The sequence below is a fragment of the Magnolia sinica genome, chromosome 5 (genome assembly GCF_029962835.1).
Source record: "Magnolia sinica isolate HGM2019 chromosome 5, MsV1, whole genome shotgun sequence".
NCBI classification, from domain to species: Eukaryota; Viridiplantae; Streptophyta; class Magnoliopsida; order Magnoliales; family Magnoliaceae; genus Magnolia; species Magnolia sinica.
Window position 1 is genome coordinate 79311138 of NC_080577.1, and position 13897 is coordinate 79325034.

The following is a 13897-nucleotide window of genomic DNA, read 5'->3' on the forward strand; positions in this document are numbered from 1 at the left end:
CCTACTCGACCAGTCAACCAAGCCACTCGACCAGTCGAGTAGCGATCTTATCTTATCGCGCCCGAAATTTTGAAATATTGTTGGTCCTTCGACCAATATAGCTGTCCACTGAGCCAATCGAGTGAACAATATTTTTGCCTATAAATTGAGGACGATTTTCAGAGTTTTTCATTCCATTCCAAGATATTCAAGTCACAACTCTGAGAGAACTTGTCCCCACATTTGAGAAGCTAATTGGTTAGTATTTGATTTTGTGATCTCTATTCAATTCTATTTCTTTTGAAAAGGGAATATTGATTTTACCCTTTTTGAGATCAAAATCAAATTAAACTAGCCCAGGTCAATTTAATCTAAAATCATTTAGATATAAGAACCCTTTTATATGTGAGTTTATACATTGAACATCTACATCGAATTGGTTCTACTGGGCTTCATCAAAAGAAGAATCCTCAGATAAGTGCATTTCAATTTTCTGTATTTGATTTGGAAGATTGCCAGAAAATCTTTCATTTTTGGTTTTGACTGAGATAGCTAAAAAATCTCAGTGAGTGAAATTTTTAATTGTGGTAACCCTTTTTGAAAACACAATTATGAAGGTTTTAGGTGAACCTTGGAAAACCTGTTTCATAGTGAAAGCCAATATTGGGAGTGGAGCAGTTGTGTGGCTGTTTTCTAACAGTTGGTGTACACATAACCGAACCACTATAATTGTTGGAGTTGTGGTGGATAGTTGAATGCGCTTAAGTGGTTGAATGTTGTAATTTATTTTCAGCATTTGTGGTGAATGATTGTAATTTATTTTCTGCACATGTGGTGAATGTTGTAATAGCAGAAGAAATTTATTTCTATTGTATTCTTTATTCCTCTATATTTGTTTGGAATTTTGATACATAGACCGTTCTAGAAATCAGGTTGTCCTACCATAAGCCATTGGTTTTTGGTGTAAGGTTATCCTTAGAACAAAATTTGTATCAACCTCTCAATACTTGTACATTTGAGGTTGCTATTCATTTCTGCTATTTTAATTGATAAGTGTTATCGTTATTTATTTCTTTCTTATTCCGCAATCCCCCCAGAACTCTTAGCTCGGCCTTTTCAAGATTTTCAAAATATAAAGTGGAGATGTCATCCCGGAAAAAAAAAGGCAAAACCGGATAAATCGGAGTTATACAATTTTGGGGTGCACTGCTATCACCAATTGTGTAGGTCCTCCATGATATATGTGTTATATCCATACCGTCTATCCATTCTAAGATATCATTTTAAGGCTTTACTGTAAAACTCAGGCAGATCCAAACCTCAAGTGGACCACAACACATAAAGTGAGGACAATGATGCCCACTGTTAAAACCTTTCTACGGCCTATCTTAATGTTTATTTTACATCCAACTTGTCCATAACGTCACACAGAAGTGGATAAAGGGACCAAGAAGTTTTCAATGGCCCCAAGAAGTTTTCAATGGTAGGCGTTCAATCCCTACTACTTTCTATGTTATAGTCTACTTGAGCTTTGGATGTGCTTAATTTTTGTGCTGATATCCTAAAATGATTTTTTCCAAATGGATGGACAATGTAGATATAATACTTATATCATGGTGGGGCCACAGAACTTAGCGACGATAACATGGTTGGTGGCGTGTGGCACACCAGCCTTTCTGCTTCCCACATGGAAGGGGATGTGGATTATATACTGACAGGTTAAGTAGCAAGTCGGCTACTGAAGTGACGTCACCATGTTACGTGGGTTCCACTATGATGTATGTGTTATATCCATACCGTCCATTCATTTTTAAATATCATTTTAGGGCATGGGCCAAAGAACAAGGCAATTTAAAAGCTGTAGTGGACCCCACCACAGAAAACAATGGGGAGAGTGATTCCCACCGTTGAAACTATCCTAAGGCCCACCATAATGTTTATTTGAAATCCAACTTGTTCGAAAGTTAAAACAAGACATGAATTAAGAGAAAACACAAATATCATCTTGATCTAAAACTTTTGTGGCCTTTAGAAGTTTTTAATGGTGGGCATCACTGTCCCACTGTTTTCTGTGCTAAGATCCATTGGAGCTTTGAATTTAACTTGTTCTTTGGATATTGCCCTAAAATGATCTCTCCAGGTGGATGAAAGGTATGGATACAAAACATACATTATGGTGGGGCCCATGGAGCATGGTGATGTCACTTTGGTAGCTAGTCTCGCTAATCAACCTGTCAGTAGCTAATCCGCGCCCCGTAGAAGGAAGCAGATTAGGTGTGGCCTTCGCCTAACCTAGGACAGTGCATCCCTCATCGTGGGGCCCAACTTGATCTACATATTGTGTACCCACATGGCCCATTTGTTTTGGAAGACAATTTTAGGTCCTGATTCCAAAAATAAAGAAGATCCAATTCTAAGGTGAACCATACTATCGGAAACAATGGTAATTGAATAATCACCTCTCAGACAGCCTGTCCTCTGGATTGTGTGGGAAGGAGTTTTTATCTACACAGATAGGTGGGCCCATTATAATGATTATGAGAAATCCACCACGTTCATTCATTTTTTCTGGTCATGTTAGCACATGGGGAAAATAATGAGGTATATATATAATTCAACCAGGCCACACAACAAGAAAATGTGAGTAGTTAAATGCCTACCGTTGAAACCTTCCTAAGGTCAACCATTATTCGTATATGCCATCTATACTGTTCACAGGGTCATTCTTGCAAGGATGAACTGAAAATACAAAAATATTAGCTCAATCCAAAACTTCTGTAACCCACCTATGTTCACCAGCAAACATCCATTCATCACTATTTCCTGTCGTTAAGCCTACGTGATTTTCGGATCTACCCCACTTTTTGTCTCATGCCCTAACGTGAAATAAAAAAAATAGATGGACGGTGTAGATTTCTCACAACATGATGATGGGCCCTAACTAACTTCCTATCACATTAAGCTTCCCCCAGAGGTTGTCACATCTTCCCGCGCATTTTGAATGTTTATCATCCAACGGCTCACACTAAGACACAACTCGACCGTATATTATGGTTCTATGCACTCGACCTTATAGTATATATATATATATATATATATATATATATATATATATATATATATATATATATATATATATATATATATGTATATATATATATAAGGTTCTATGTGGTCAAGCTCATGGGAAGTTCCCATAAGGTCGTGCTATGTGGGCCCCACCGTGATGCGTGTCGAACATCAACACCATGCATTTGATGGGTCCCCTTTAAATTATGGGATATCCCAAAAATCAGCCATATATGGAACTCAAGTGGGCCATACCATCTGAAATCATGTGAAGACAAGCCTAAAACATATAAAAGCACTTGGTGGGGCCCACCTGAAATTTGGATGCATCCGAAACTTGGTCTAACCTCTCATCCAAGTGGGACACACATAATGGATGGGTTGGATTTGTGAACCACATCTCGGTGGGCCCAATAAATGATTATGAATGTTTTAATGGAGGGTAACTCCTCTCAACTTTTGTATGTGGTGTGGATCACACAAGTCACGGATTGACTTGATTTTTAAACCTAAGCCCACCATGGAATGGTGCATCTGACTGATGGTGTTGATGTTCGACATGCATCATGATGTGGCCCACATAGCTTGACCTCATGGGAACTTCCCATGAGCTCGACTGCATAGAACCTTTTCCACACACACACACACACACCCAAATGACACCCTGATCCATAGCTCAAGTGGTAGATGGAGTGAAAGATACCTCGTTTCAACAATGAGGTCTTGGTATCGATTCCCTAATGGGGGTGGCTAACACTAAAGTGTGAACTTACAGTGGGTGTACTAACAAGCTAACCAAAAAAGAAACAAATAATAATAATAATAATAACGGAATGCTCACCTGCGCACCAGTTCACACTGTTTTTACTTTGATCCGCAACTCTATTGGACCATGAAAAATGAAAACAGTTTCCTCTCTTGATTTGCATTTTTCTTTGCTATGACCCACTAGAATTTTAGATCAGGGTGAAAATTTGTCCCTTAGGATTTCATGGGATTCTGCATCATATGGACCGTTCGGATTAGACACCCATGAAATGTGTACAAAGGTGCGCACATGCATAGGTGCACAGGTGGGTATGACTATATATATATATATATATATATATATATATATATATATATATATAGAGAGAGAGAGAGAGAGAGAGAGAGAGAGAGAGAGAGAAATGTGCTATGATGTTGGCCAGATGGGAACTTCCCATGAGGTCCAGCTGTGTGCGTCCTAGCGTGATGTGTGTTAAACATCGACACCGTGCATTTTATGAGTACCCTTTAAGTTACATAATATCCAAAAAATCAGCCCGTATACAGATCTCAGGTGGGCCATACCATCTAAAACTATGTGAAGACATCCTTAAAACATATAAAAGCAATTGGTAGGGCTCACCTGAGTTTTGGATGCAACTGAAACTTGGTCTGATCCCTCATCCAAGTGGGACACACACAATGTATGGGCTGGATTTGTGAACCACATCTCGATGGGCTCAATAAATAATTATGAATTTTTTAATGGAAGGATAACCTATCTCAATTGTTGCATGTGGTGTGGCCCACCCAATTCATGGATTGACATGTTTTTTTAAGCCCGTGGCCCATCATGGAATGGTGCATCTGATTGTGTAGATGTTCAACACACATCACGGTAGGGGTAAGGCCCACACAGCTCGACCTCATGGAAGGTTCTCGTGAGGTCGACTTCATAGCACCATTTGCTACACACACACACACACACACACACCCACCCACACACGCCATAGTGGGACCTCACCACCTACGGGTTTTGAACCCAAGACCTCGTGTTGAAACTCCTCAGAGTCTACCATTGAGGCAAGGACTGGAATATATATATATATATATATATATATATATATATATATATATATGCTCAATGCTCAATGCTCAACGATAACATGATCCATCATTCTAAGGTGTTTGTCACCAATGAAAATAAAGGAAGTAAGTTACTTTTGAAAATAAAAAATTACTAAAAAATAACTTATAAAAATAATTTTTTATCTAAAAAGTTACTTATTTAAGTTTAATAACTAAATTAATTTATTTTTAAAAAATAACTTCTTAACTTAAGTAAGCTAAAATTGCTACTTATTTGATAGTATCCAACTGGACCTTAAAATCATGTCCAATAAATACTAAGAATCACCAAAAGTTACAATCTTATTTTTTATATGTATATAGCGAGATGAATGCTCAGCTGCACACGAGTTTTTATGAGAGCCTTTTGAGAATCATTTCTAAAAATATGATCCCAAAATCTGAATTGTTCACCTGATGATGCAGCACCCATGAAACCCCTGGGCTAACTTTTACCTTGATTAAAAACTTCGGTAAAAGAGGGGAAAATCAGTTATTTCCTTTTGCTATGGTAGAATGTTCAGAATTTGGGTTTATCTCTTTATTAGATGAGTTCTCAAAAAGTTCCCACAGGATCTTGCGTGGGGATAGGAGCATCTCTCTCTCTCTCTCTCTCTCTCTCTCTCTCTCTCTCTCTCTCTCTCTATATATATATATATATATATATATATTCAAATGCTCAGCTGCATACCATGTGCAAACTTTTTTGAGAAGTCATGCCAACTTTTTTAAAAACACATGAAAGGTGATGTGACTCCAAAATATGAATGGTCCACGTGAAGCAGCACCTCATGGAGCCCTCTAGGCCCAAATTTTACTTTGATCCAAAATTTTGGTTGGCTAAGAAAATGAAAACAGTTTTCTCTTTTAATTTGTATTTCTCTTTGCTATGGGGGTGAAAATTTGCCCCTTAGGGTTTTATGGGATTCCGCATCACATGCACCGGTAGTATTAGACACCTATGACATGTGTGCAAAGGTGCACATATATATATATATATATATATATATATATATATATATATATATATATATATGATACTCTTGCATAGCATGATGGCTGTTATGTAGCAAAAGAATTCACACACATGACACTAATAAAAATGAAATCATCCAACTTGTCAGTCCCATATTAGATGGTTGATAAATTGAAAAGCATACAGATTTTATTTCAAAAATGTCTTACTGCTGGACAATTAAATCCCTGGATGAGATGAGATCTAAACCAGCTAAAGTTCCAAATTCAACAAAGTGAAATGCTCATTCAGCAGAGTTTAGGATCAATCGATCTGAACTTCAGATCATGATCAATCTACACAATGGGTTACGGCTTAATTTGAACTAGTGCATTATGAATGCAAAATATTTGTTGCCCGTGTATGACCGTCATACTCTATCAGAATATCAAAAAACTCAAGATGTAGGCCTGTAGAGGGAGAATCATCACAATAATTTCATTTTGTTAAAGCAATCCATTATAGCCCGTACGCATAGGAATGGAAAAGAAGGCAGGAAAGAGGCTTTTACGGAGGATTCATTGCTAGTAGCCTTTGAATTTCTCGTGAAGGATCCCGCACGAGAAAAGAGAAGGAAAAATCCAAAAACAAGACGCCCAAGTAACCCCTTTGTCCTCTAAAGAAGAAATTCCGCCTGCTGCGCTTCGTATTCTAGCAGACAAAAGTGATGCTTCCGACAGCGTGCGTGCTTGTTTTAGCTTACCTCGGACGGACAAAAGAAATATTTCGTCCCGTAGGCCACACATGTATGCCTATTAATGGCTAGAAAACAATAACAAGTGATATTGCATTTTTTGAGTATATTTTTCTAAAGAAATCAGTTTTCACAATATTATTTCCTCCATTAAAAAATATTTTGATTTTAAAATAAGTGGGTTGGGTTTCTAAGAAAATAAAATATTAGTTTTGATTTTAAAATAATAGGTTAGGCGTCTAAGCATATAATTTTATTTTTTATTTTTAAATAAATTTTTAAAAAAATAAAATCATGTAAGAGTTGTGTACAAAACCGTGTAAACAAGGGCGCGGATTAGATTAGTGTAACAGCTTAGTTGGTGGGACCCTCACAGTTGGGTCCACCTCCATGTATATGTTTGATACGTTGTATATCCATGCTGCCCATCCATTTTGTCCCCCTCATTTTTGGACATAGTCCCAAATAATAGGCAAATTCCAAATCTCAGGTGACCACACCATAGGGATTGATTTCTCACCAGTACAAACTTGTTGAGGCCTACAAAAGTTTTGGATCCAAGCTGTCATTTTTGTTTTCGCTTCATTCAGGTCTCGTGACCTTATCAACCTGGCAAATAAACATTACATTGGGCTTTCAATCACGAATTTTAGCCGTGGGACATGAGATTTGGGTCTGCCTTCCGGCCACGCCCTGAAATAAGCTGGCAAAATGGATGGACGGTCTGGATATACAACACAGACATCAAGGTGGGCCCACGGTCGGGACCTCAGCCACTGAGCTGTTACCCTACCTCACCTAATCCGCTTAGCACACGTGTGGATAAAACGTGTCACAATGTGACATGCATTTTGACAGGTGTATCGTGCTTATGACCGCACATGTGGATGGTATATGCACACGTCTGGCATCCATATTTGACACGCGACACGGATGAAATGTGTGAGCAACCCACCGTAAGTTCCACGTGGCAATGATTTTTCGGAAAGGAACCTGTCTATATATGTGTGTGTGTGTGGGAAATGGTACTACGAGGTCGACCTCGTGGGAACTTCCCATTAGGCCGAGCTGTGCGGGCCCACCCGGATGTGTGTCGAACTTTTCATTAGGTGCGCCACGCCACATATGATAGTTGAGACGGGTTACCTTCCATTAAAATATTCATAATTATTTATTATGCCAACCAAGATGTGTTCACAAATCGAGACCATCCATTGTGTGTTTTCTAATTGGATGAGGGGTCAGAAGTTTCAGCAGCATCCAAAACTCAGGTGGGGCCCACCAAGTACTTTTATAAGTTTTAGGCATGTTTTTACATCACTTTAGATGGTATGGCCCACCTAAGTTCCATATACAAGTGATTTTTTTAATATCCCCTAACCTAAAGAAAACCTGTCAAATGCACGGTGTTGATGTTCGACCTACATCATTGTGGGGCCCACACAGCTCAACCTCAGGGGAAGTTCCCATGAGGTTGACCAAATAGTACCATTTCCAATATATATATATATATATATATATATATATATATATATATATATATATATATATATGGTGGGATCCTTGCACTTGCTCGGTGGTAGACTCTCTGGAGGGATCCTTGCACTTGCTCGGTGGTAGACTCTCTGGAGTTTCAACACCCGGTCAAGGGTTCGAGTATCCATAAGTGGTGAAATTCCACTAGTGTGAGTGTGGGTGTGTGTGCATATGTAAAAAAATAAAAATTAAAATTAAAAGTTACTTGTGGTGGGCCGACGGGCTATGCGTGTGAAAGCTTGGCGGATCTAAGAAAAAATGGTTATGTCTTAGAGGTGATGAATATGACCAATTAAAAATTTTTGCCTTTTCAACATCTAGCATTCATCTAATCAAGTGTGCAAATGGCAATCTCAAATATAAGCATGTAAATTGTTTGGTTTCCCTACTCTATTGTCGGTGGACGCACTCAACCCATGAGTGTATTGAATTTCACTATCGGAAATTTAAAATCAAGTTAACCTCTAACCTTTACAATCCTACACAATGAATGACTCCCATAAGAGACTTTATGTGGTTTTCTATACGCTTGCTACAAACCTCGATCCTACACAAGAACATACTGACGTACTGTAATTTTCACAACCCCAAGTGCAGGGTCGCGATGTAGTAATAACTTGGTGAGAATGAGGTCAAATCCACGAGGAATGAAGAATACGGTCTAAAACTAATCAAAGTCTAACTTGGTTGGCCTGAGTTTTTAATCCAACGATTTAGAAAAAAAAATTAAAATAATAAAGATAAAAGACTAAGGATCTATAAATCCACTGATAACAATCAAAATATTAATTTACTTAATTCAACGATAACTCGATTGGAATCAAAGTCCTATCCTATCAATCGGATGATAAAGCAGTTAAAACATAATCTGAACTTTTTATTAGTTTCGTTCCCAAATATCCATCTAATTGTAATGATCGTAGCGAATTCAATCATCCTCCATGCCCATAGACGATGGTGAACAACAAATTTTACAGATCACACAACTCTAAAGCCAATAAGATCATATTAAAAGCTTTTCATAGCATCTACTATAATTTTAGTCACAATAAACCATAGAAAACTAGAAATATATATTTATTTAAACTAAAACTTAATGGAAGTTCAACATATACTTGAATCAAAGCAAACTAAACACCAAAATAAACTACTTGTTTCATCCCTTAGCCTTAGCTAATAAATTAGCCTGAGAAGACTAACATTCTAGAAGAAAAACAAAAAGATCTACTAGAACCATGAATAAATCTGTAACACCCTAAACTTTTCAATATTAGAGTATTGAAAGTTCTTGAGTGTTACCATGAAATTTAACTTATTATGTACATGTGTATGATACCAATCTAGCTGTCCTAACCTTACATCCATTCTCCAACACGAATCTGACTGTTGGCGTAAGACCGTTTAGGGTTTCGACAACCTGCAACCCAGCCATCGACATCTTCTTCGTAGCCAGCTTCATCTTCTTCTAGACCATTCACTGGAATTTGTTTCGGTTGCGGACAGACGGGGCACCGTAGGCGTGAGTGTCCCCATCCCCAGCAGCAGAGGGCACCACAGCAGCCCCCGCACCATCTGCCATAGCAGTAGCAACAACAGTGACCCCAGCACCAGCCTCCTAGGCCTCCTCCGCAACAGCAGAGGCAACAGGGTAGGCCGCCGTAGCAGCAGTAGAGACCGCAACAGAGGGGACAGGCACCTCCCCCGCCGGCCCAGGGCAGGTTTTACACCACTCAGCAGGTCGTGGACCCTCAGTTGCCAGGATTGCTTACTTTGCCCCCCCCCCCCAAAGGGTAGATTCTATGTCGTACAGTAGGCACCAGTTCAAGACCCTCAAACATCATCAGGAGGAGTGGTCCAGGGTATTCTTCTTGTCTTCGCTTCTATTACCCGTATATTGTTTGATTCTGGAGCATCTCATTCGTTTGTAGCCAAGGAGTTCTGCCGATCGACCGGTCTTTTGTCAGAGTCCACTCATAAGGCCCTATCAGTTTCGACTCCCTTGGAGAAGTCTGCCGTTTCGGGCTGTATCTGTTTATCTTATCCCGTGCTAGTCGAAGAAATGTTCCTGCTCGCGGATTTGTTCGTATTGCCAATGGCCGAGTCTGATGTCATCCTGGGAATGGATTGGCTTACCAAGTACCATGCTGTGTTGGACTATTCCGCCCGGACAATCACATTCTGCAAACCCGGCTTGTCTATGTTTCAATTCGTTGTTGAGCCCAGAGGAGAGCCGCTGTCTAGCTTGTTAGCCTGTGTTGTTGAGGAGTCAGCAACTAGGTATTTCGAGCAGTTGCCGATAGTTTGTGAGTTCTCGAATGTGCTTCAGGAGATTCTGGGATTGTCGTCCCGCCGACAGATAGAGTTTTATATAGATCTGGTGCCCGGTACCACGCCTATCTCGAAGGCCCCGTATCGGATGGCACCGATGGAGTTGAGGGAGCTGTAGGGGTAGTTGGATGAGTTACGAGAGTTGGGTTTCATTCGTCCCAGCAGTTCACCGTGGGGAGCCTCGGTATTGTTCGTGAAGAAGAATGATGGCTCATTGAGGCTTTGCGTGAATTACCGCAAGCTCAACAATATCATTATTAAGAATAGATACTCACTCCCGAGGATTGATGATTTGTTCGACTAGTTGCAGGGTGCTGAGTTCTTTTCCAAGATTGACTTGCGCTCCGGTTATCATCAGATTCGGGTCCAAGAGGAGGACATTCCGAAGACAGCTTTCCAGACGCGCTACTGTCACTTCGAGTTTCTGGTCATGTCTTTTAGGCTGACCAACGCCCGCCGTCTTTATACAGCTGATGAATGAGGTCTTTCAGCCTTACCTTGACCAGTTTGTCGTAGTCTTCATCGATGATATTCTGATATATTCGAGGACCCAGAAGGACCATGAGATGCATTTGTAAATAGTGTTGGAGACCCTCCGTGCCCACCAGCTGCATGTGAAGCTAGAGAAGTGTGAGTTCTGGTAGGATGAGGTGAAATTCTTCGGGTCACGTGGTGACGAGGGAGGGCGTCGCTATGGACCCCTCGAAGATTGATGCAGTGCTTTAGTGGGGCCAGCCCACGAACGCGTCCGAGATCTGTAGTTTCCTTGGTTTAGCGGGATATTATTGGTGATTCATCGAAGGTTTCTCCCGCATTGCACCACCGCTAACCAGGCTGACTCGGAAGGGCGCGGAGTTTGTGTTAGGTGACGCTTATGAGCAGGCTTTCATAGAGCTAAAGGACCCCCTTACGTTCGCTCCTGTCCTCACTCTTCCTGCTGGGAGTGATGGTTTTGCTGTTTTCACCGATGCCAGTAGAGTTGGTTTGGGTGCTGTTCTGATGCAGCACGGGAGACCAGTGGCGGATGCCTCGCTCCAGCTCAAGGTCTATGAGCTGAACTACCCCACGCATGATATGGAGTTGGCAGCAGTTGTCTTCGCACTGAAGGTGTGGAGGCATTATCTCTATGGGGTTAGGTTCAAGCTCTTCTTGGACCATAAGAGCCTGAAGTATTTGTTTTCGCAGTCGGAGCTGAATATGCAACAAAGGCAATGGATGGAGCTCGTGAAGGATTATGATTTCGACCTTCAGTACCACCCGGGCAAGGCAAACGTGGTGGCAGACGTGCTCAGCCATCAACCACAAGGCCTGGTGGTACAGATGATGGTTCGTGAATGGAAGATCCTCGAGGATGTATCGGAGTTCGAATTTGAGTTTGGCATATAGTCTTCTATTGTTCAGCTTTCGAGCCTATCAATTCAACCCTCTCTTGTCGCAAGGGTGATCGAGGCTGAGCAGACAGACGAGTCGTTACAAGGATACCAAGAAGAGGCAGCATCCGTGGAGCAGTCAGACTGGCAGATTGGTTCTGATGGTGGACTTCGCTACAGAGGTCGATTGTGTATTCCAGACGTGCCAAAGTTGCGTAGAGATCTGATGACTGAGGCACACCGATCAAGACTTACGATCCACCTGGGCTCCACGAAGATGTACAGAGATATGAGGAGGCAATATTTCTGGTAGGGGATGAAGCGCCAGTTTGTTAGATTTGTGGCCGAGTGTGACACTTGTCAGCATGTCAAGGCCGACCACCAGAGGCCCCCTGGTCCTTTACAGTCGTTGAGTGTTCCACTGTGGAAGTGGGAGCATGTGTCGACTGATTTCATCATGAGCTTGCCAAAGACTTAGCGTAGTCACGACGCCATCTAGGTTGTCGTCGATCGTTTGATGAAGTCAACACATTTTATTTCGATGCGTGCAACCTGGACGTTAGATCGGCTTGCGAAGGTATTCATTGAGGAGATAGTGAGACTGCATGGCATTCAGGTTTCGATCGTCTCTGACCGAGACCCCAGATTCACGTCTCAGTTTTGGAGGAGCTTTCAACAGGCGATGGGGTCTACTTTGTAGCTTAGCACCACTTATCATTCGCAGATGGATGGGCAGACCGAAAGGGTTAACCAGATCCTAGAGGATATTGTCAGAGCTTGTGTAATCGACTTCGCGGGTAGCTGGAATGAGCATTTGCACCTGGCCGAGTTCGCGTACAACAGCAGTTATCAGGCGACCATTGGCATGACTCCTTTTGAGGCACTATATGACAGACCGTGAAGATCTCGTAGTTGTTAGGCTGAGGTCAGAGAGCATCATCTCCTATGTCCCAAGCTTGTGCAGCAAATGTCAAAGATTTTTGATATTATCAGGCAGAGGATGCGCATAGCTTAGAGCCGGTAGAAGAGTTTTGCTGATCGTCGGTGTCGACCCCTCGAGTTTGCAGTTGGGGACATGGTGTATCTCAAGGTCTCGTTAATGAAGGGCGTGGTGCGGTTTGGAGTGAAGGGCAAGCTTGCCCCGAGATTCATTGGACCTTTCGAGAACACCGAGCGCATCGACGTCGTGGCCTATAGGCTTGCCTTACCTTCTGAGTTGTCTGGTATCCATGACATGTTCCATGTATCGATGTTACGAAAGTGTGGGTTAGACATTATTCCGGTGATTGATTGGCAGCCCCTTGAGATCCGTGAGGATGCTTCTTACATTGAGTAGCTGATTCGCATCCTTGATCGGAAGGAGCAGGTTCTCCGGATCAAGGTCATTCCCCTGGTGAAGGTTCAGTGGGGTCATCATTCAGAGGTAGAGGCGTCTTAGGAGCGCGAAGCAGAGATTCAGGAGCGTTATCCCTATCTGTTTGTTGATTGATTGCTTGTGTTGCATTATGTATTACCTTCTCTTATGTTGCTAATTGATATTTATATGATGATATATTTTTGCAATGCATTTTGTCCTGGTTATGGCAAATTTTGAGGACGAAATTTCTTTGTTGGTGGGGAGAGATGGAAGACCCTAGCCTGAGTATCCGTTTTGTTTTGTTAGGTCCCTCTGTCCTACCGGTCAAATTCCGATGACCCACGACCTGTAGATTTCGTTTGTGGTCAACCTTAAATCCCGTCATGCTAACTTGACCCAGATCAACCCGAAAACGATACCGTTGCGACCGCATCGACATCGCGATTCCAATGCCACGTCTCATGCGTCCATCCGATGTTACATCATAAGATGTAGCCCACACCATTTTTGGGCCATTGATCACGCATGTGGGACCCACCTAGACCCTTGCATGTTTTCCCATGTGGGCCCCACCCTAGTGCACATTTTTCTATGCAAGCTACCCTCCATAATGACCTAGCCTAGCTATGATTTTTTTCTTTTTTAGAAAATAATCATGAGATATTCTCTCTGTC